General features: G+C 46.1%; 1 pseudogene; it reads left to right on the plus strand.

Moving 5' to 3' along the window:
- Window positions 1-7,120, plus strand: part of LOC102481226 (protein BTG3 pseudogene) — a 44,688-nt pseudogene that overhangs the window by 27,096 nt on the left and 10,472 nt on the right.

The following is a 7,120-nucleotide window of genomic DNA, read 5'->3' on the forward strand; positions in this document are numbered from 1 at the left end:
TGTGAGGAGGGTTTTGGAACTAAGTATTGCCTTTAGGCTGTATTCTCATTTCCAACACCCTCCTCCTAAAGATTCAAAGTCTTGTGTTCTGTTGAAATCTGAGGGAACTGGGACCACCCCTGTCCAAGGGCCGCCGCAACAACTGCTTAGACACTAATGGCACCATTTTGGGTTCCCTCCTAGTTTTTGGCACCTTGAAATTACTCCAGAAACCAACACACACACACACACACACACACACACACACACACACACACTTTTCATCTGTTTAAAGATCAGCCTTGCATAAAAATGTTGTTCTATTTTAATAATCCTAGAGGTTTTGGTTGTTGTTTATCTATTTCCCAAGTCAGAGAGAGACAGGCACCTTGGACAGGATCCTCATGCTATGATCCTCACCCTAGTCCTGCATCCAAGCCAAGGGCACTGTCTTCAGATTGGTCTGCAACACGAACCTGGAGATGTGAATCCATGTTAATTGGCCATATTGCCTGAAATAGAACTCATCGCCAGTAATGTAGTTACTAAATTGTAACTATGGCCCTCCTTGGTTGTTTATCACCACTGCTTATCAATGGTGACTGGGTTGACAGGCTGACGCTGCTGGTGTCTTAAACCATCTTCTGCATCTATGCTGTGCATACTGTATGTGTGTACACATACATCAGGCCTGATGCCATCCATAAACAAGCTCTTTGGAAATATGAGGGCAGTCTGTGGATCCTACAGAGCATAAACTTTGGCTTTAATCTGTATCTTGGCTTCTGTCCCAGCTCTATTGCTAGTCTAGCTGAGAGGTCCTGGGCTATTTATTTATCTGAGATCTTTGCTATAGGGCATGTGTACTCACCAGAGAGACAAAGACAGAAAGCAAAAAATAATCACCCCCAGGGGGACTGCAATTCCTTCTCCATTCTCCTCTTGGGATCTTGGGCATGCACACAGATGCCTAGTATGAGTTTCGAGCCACCAAATCTGGGACTCGAACTGTGATTGGCCATGTGGGAGTCCAATGTCCCAAGAACTATTCCATCTGCTAGCCCCTGGATAATTATTAGGTCTTCGAGAAAATCATGACATATTTTTGTATGTTTTTCTATGCAAAAATGCATCATGACTTTCCCAAAAACCCAGTATTTCTGAATTTCAGTCTCCTCAGACATACAATTGGGACAATATCTGCCTTACCTGACCGTAGTAAGGATTACATGAGCTATTGCATATAAAGCACTTAGTGTATGGAGTGCCGACACATATACTGCTACCAATAATCAGTTAAGTGCCCTCGTCATTGTCCCTCACCTCCCTGGAGATGATGGAACAGTGATAACCATCTCTACTCATCAGCTAATCAGTTCCAAAGTCCAAGATTCTCCTGTTGTTCATCACCTCATTTCTTTATCATCCAAGGTGAATGTGTATGGATGGAAAAGGAGGCCCAGGCTTTAGTTCAGAGCCCAGATCTGACTCTGCTACCTGGTGGCTTATTCAAGACTCATTTCCTTTTGTGTGAAAGGAGGATGTTGACCCTTCCACCTGGGATGATTGTGAGAGATGAATGAAAGATTGGCACCTGGAGCATTGGATTCCCTGAAGTCTGAATCCCAGCATGCACAACCTGTGCACCCATCCTTCAATCCTTCATGGTACCTGCTTGGAAAACCCTGGTGGAAGGGCCGAACCAGGAGAAATGAGACCCAATTATAGTAGTGGCGAAGCCAGGAGGATATGACTCCCCACATGGTCACATGTGGCCCTGTGTGTCTAAGAATGGGACATTGTCTTCATCTTTTATAAACTTTCTACAATGCCTAGAGCAGGCCTGCACAAAGGACCTGTCAGTGATGCTGAATTCCTGGCTCAAGAACTGCCCAGGCATGGGTGGAAAGGCCCAGAGGAAGGCTTAGTCACTACCCAGCATGCTGTGCTGATAATGGGACGGGTACTGAGCTCCATTTCTGCCCAAGAAGTGGCAAGGGTGTGGAGTCCTTGAAAGGATGACTTGATTCTCTTCTTACTTTGCATAAGAATCTTGACATTTCTATTTCAATGGGAGGGGAAAATACAGTATTATGAGGGGTAAAGCAGTATTTCCTCCTCAAGTGGCTCAAGAATTTCACTTGGGCAGTAGACGAAATTGAAACGCTTCCCATGAGGTTGGAACAACCTCACTTGGACATTGATTCGAGTTATATAATGTAAAGAGCTTGCAGTATCAACTGGTTGCTTGTTTTCTCTGGCTTTGCGATGTCTGGGTCCCTCTACCACCTCTTCAACATTTTTCCTCATCCTTGAGTCGGCACTGGCTGCTCTGCATTCCCACTCATCCGCCCCATTTCCCCATTTCACCGGAGACATGAGCATCCCACTTCACAGATGGGAAGCCTGGGGGCAGAGAAACTGAGGACTTTTCCCAAGGAGGAGACATGACACTTGGGGTGCTAGGCTTCAAAGATGGCTTTGTCCATGGTACACGTGACTTATCACATCCAGCAAAGGGGGTTCCAAGAAACCCACCTGGGAGCCTGTGGCCCAGCTCTCCTCTTCGCTGACTAGGAGGAGACTAGGAAGTTACTCCTCCCTAGAGGCTTGGCTTCTTCATCACTGAAATGAGGGTTTAACTGGAGAAGCTCTAAGGTCTCTCCCCGCTCCGGCTTCCATGATTCCTCTTACCTTTAGGAGAACACAGATTTCTGTCAGATCATCTCCGGTGCCTCTTCACTCACTCATCCATGTTTAAAGTTTTATGAGACTTTCAAGGAATTTGGAAAGGTGACATAAAACTGTTAGATCTGCCACTAAATGGCCTTTAGGTGATTTCCCGTCAGAAAATAAGGAGATGGCTGCAGCACCTTTCTTTGGCCAGAATGCAAGGGCCATTGCCCTCCCTCACTGGCAGCTGACACCCATGGATGCACTGATAAGGTCACAGTGGCAAGTGGGCCATTTTTGTGACCCTGCTCCTCCACCCTTCCCATATAAATACATCACGTCTCCTCTGTAGGGTGGCCTGAAGCTCCTCTGGCTGCAGACCCTCAGCTAGCGACCCGCAGATGAGCATAGCGGTTATGTCGCTAGATTCCCATGGTTCGAGTCCCAGACCCAGTGGCTTGGAAAAAAATCTCTCTGGGCACGTGTGCATTTGTGCCCAAGACCCTGGAAGGAGAATGTAGGAAAAGGGATTACATCGTGGCCATCCTCTTTGAGGGGTGATTTCTCACTTCCCCTCTCAGTGTCTCTGCCTCTCTCTTCAGTTAGCACACATGCCCCTAAGGCAAAAACCTCTTTCAAAAAAAATACCAGGACGAGCAGATGGCGTAATGGATATGAGTTGGTGCTGGACTCCTATGTAGTCGACCGTGGTTCAAGTTTCAGACCCAGTGGCTTAAAACTCACACCGGGCGCGTGTGTGTGCATGCCCAAGATCCTGAGAGGGGAATGGAGGAGAAGGGATTGCGGCATGGCCATCCCCTCTGGGGGGTGATTTCTCTCTTTCTGTCTCTCTCTCTGTCTTTCTGGCAAATGCAATAGCAAAAACCTAAAAAAAAAAAAAAAAAAAAGAAAAGAAAAGAAAAGAAAAAAAAAAGACCCCCCAGGTGCTCTTTCTCTCAATAAACTTTCCTTTCTCTCTTGAGATGACACCTCCTGAGTCTTACTCTGAACCCTAACAAAAACTAATATTGCTTTTTCTTCTTTTTTAGAGAGATTTTCCCCTATAGAGTGCATGCGCTTGCCAGAGAGACAGAGACAGAAATTACACCCTACCCTGGGGGGATGGCCATGCTGCAATCCCTTCTCCTCCATTCTCCTCTCGAGATCTTGGGCATGCATGTGCGCATTCCTGGCATGAGTTTCATGCCTCTGGATCTGGGATTTGAACTGTGGTCAGCCATGTAGGAGTCCAGTGATATAGCCATTATGCCATCGACTGTTTCCACTAATATTTGTTTTTCTAATTTTTTCTTTTTTAAAGTGTATTTATTTCAGGCCAGCAGGTGGTGTGGTGGTTAAGGTGCTGGGTCCCACAAGGTTGATTCTGCAGTTCGATCCCTGGCCCCTGTGACTGAAAGACACACTGGGGCTGGGCATGTGTGCTTCCTCGCCCCAAGTCCTGAGAGAAGAATGAAGAAGAGATTGTAGGGTGGCCATCCCTGCTGGGAGGTGATTTTTCACTTTCCCTCTCTCTGTTTCTGGCAAGTGCATGTGCCCTGTGACATGAGAAAAAAGAAAAAAAGAAAAAAAACTAAGAAAAGTTTATTTCTTTCATGTGTGAGAGGCAGGGAGAGACAGAAACAGAGGGAGAGCACTCCCAACAGGGTCTTGGTGCCATGCCCTCCCCTGAGGCCCGGCCAGCCCCGATCATGCTCAGGCATAAGTCCAGTGTGTTCGGAATGATGGCCAGATGAGGGCTGGAACTCTCACATGCCGGTCAGCCTCTCAGAGCCTACGCGTTACTTCTCCATCACCGATCGGTCCCCAGGAACTACTATTTGCTGAACTGACTTCGTACCACCACCTACTGGGTGCTGTCCGCCAAAATTTTAGAATTTTATTTGGCCTGATCCTAATTTCCTCTGGATGAATTTCTGAAATTCATAGCTCTTTTTTTTTTTTTTTCATTATAGTATTTCTTTTTTTAAAATTTATTTTCATCATAATCTTGTTTATATTATATTGACTCACATATAACTTTACAGTGTATTACATTTCTTTGTCCAGAAGGAATACCATGCATATCAGTCAATATGGAGACATTAAAATTCCCTTTTCATCATCCGATAGCTTTTCATTTTTTCCCAATTATTATTATTATTATTCCAATTATTTTTTAAACAGTCAATCACTATTTCTCATTTTGCTTGTAAAAAGACTTTACCCAACATGAAATACTTCTCAGACCCATCTAGCTGAGAATACTATACATGTCATCATCAACAGGTAATAAACCATATCTGTGTCCCACTAATCTCACTAACGTCCTGTCTCTCTATTGTTCACTTGCTATCTTTCTCTATCCTCTTCTCTTCACTCACCCCATTCCACACTGTTTTATCATCGCTAACTATTTTCACTGCTTTTATGCCCTCCAATATTTCAATCTCTACCACAAAGTGCGGATAGTCGGTATATATTAAGTGGATACATGCAATATCTTTCTTTCATATCCTGACTTACTTCACTCAGTAATAGATCCTCCATATCCAATCACTTTCGATCAAATGCCAGGGTCTTGTTTTTTATGACTGAGTAATATTCCATAGAGTATACATGCCACACTTTTTCCATCCATTCATCTGTTCGTGGACATTTGGGTTGCTTCCATGTCTTAGCGATTGTGAATAATGCTGCAGTAAACATGGATGTGCAAGTTCTTTTCCGACTGAGCGTTCTCCTGTCCTTTGGGTAGATACCCAGAAGTGGGATTGCTGGGTCACATGGTAGTTCAATTTGTAGATCTTTGAGGAATCTCCGTATTGTTCTCCACAGTGGCTGGACCAGTTTACATTCCCACCAACTGTGTAGGAGATTTCCCTTTTCCCCACATCCCTGCCAACACTTAATCACTTTTTATATTTTTAATCTTTGCCATTCTGACGGGTTAGGTGGTGCTCCTTCCTCATTTCTGTGAGGGTTACCACCCCTCCATGTCTAGGATGCTTTTCTCCCTGCAAAGAACTCAAGCGAGAGCAATTTACTTTGGGTGGCACCCCACACAGGTACCCCTACCTCAACTTTTTTGGCAAAGAGATGGAGAAAAGAAGGTCAGGCAGGAAGATTGGCTTTAAAAAAGAATGACCTTGGACAATTTTCTCTGAAAACGGCAGGAGATGTTTTCTGACTTTTCACTAATTTGGACCATTTAGAAAACCTCCAGGGCTGTGAAACCTTGACGCTTGGTGTGAGAGGGGTTCTTTCTCTGACTTCCCAGGAACCTTTTTGCTATGTGAGAATGTCCTGATCAACAACCTCTTTTAGTGCTTCACTCAGACTTAGTATTCTAGACTGACTCATTATCTTTAGAGGAATGCCCAGCTGAGAAGCAGGAAAGAAGACTGTGCCCTTGGCCTGTAAAGGCTTCAAAGTACATCAGGCAGTTCAAAATCTTGCCCAGAATGATTTTACTGACTGACATTTCATTTAAACGCTTCAGAGACAAGGCTTCCAGAAAATTACGAGGAGTCCTTTGAAGAGGCTCAACCCACTGGCTCACTGGCTCTGGGTAATCCTCACGGTAGTGGCAGAGACCCTGAGGCCATCTCAGGAAGACTGGGGCTTTGGCCTCTGTTTCCAGCTACACCTGAGAATGTACCAGACTCCCCGGCCTAAAGAATTTGGTTAAATCTACATCAATTCAACAGATTTATTGAAAGAAACCTTGCGTTGTTGGACGTAAAGCTAGTGACTGTGTTTGATAATGCCCAAGGCTTCAGGGACTGGACACCGTGGGAGCAGACAGCTCATGAAGCCTGGAAGCGGCAGGAAGGGAGGGGATTTCTCAGTCTTTCAGAAACCAGGCCTTGGGAGGTTCTGGTGGCCTCACCCTGTGTGTTCCACCCAGCCTGGGGGAGGAGAAAGAGGGGGTTCTTTCATGAGGGCATTCAGGGCCAGTCTGTGGTCCTACTCCTGCTGGCCCAAACTCACTCACATGGGTCCTTGGGCAGTTGCTTCTCACAGTGGCTCCATGGGTTGGGGGAGGGGGTTGTCCAGTGGCTATGCCCAGCTGTCTCTGTGCCACATCTCCTGCACGTGGTTTCTGTGTAGGCAGTGAGGGAGTCCACTTCCCTCTAATGAAACCAATTACACTTCCTCCTCCAAACCAGGCTGGGAGCCCAGAGGATACTGGTTCGAGCCTAGTTTGTGGCACTGCTTGGCCTAGGAACTCCTGTGGACTCTGCTAGGGCAGCAAGGATGCTATGTAAGAGACTCTTCTCCACCCCCTCGTGGGTTGGGGTCCCTACTCCCCACAGTTTCCTTTGTTTCTCAACAGGGAGTTAGTCCTGCCCCTTGTCAGGTTGTAGTTCGCTGCCACCCTCAGCCCGGCTCTCTAGTTGGCATTCTTGAAGCCCATGGCGGCTGCGCCTGCAGCACAAAGCCTAACAGAGCGTCCTGTCCCAGCATC

This window comes from Tupaia chinensis, unplaced genomic scaffold (assembly GCF_000334495.1).
Source record: "Tupaia chinensis unplaced genomic scaffold, TupChi_1.0 Scaffold000186_1, whole genome shotgun sequence".
Taxonomy (NCBI): Eukaryota; Metazoa; Chordata; class Mammalia; order Scandentia; family Tupaiidae; genus Tupaia; species Tupaia belangeri.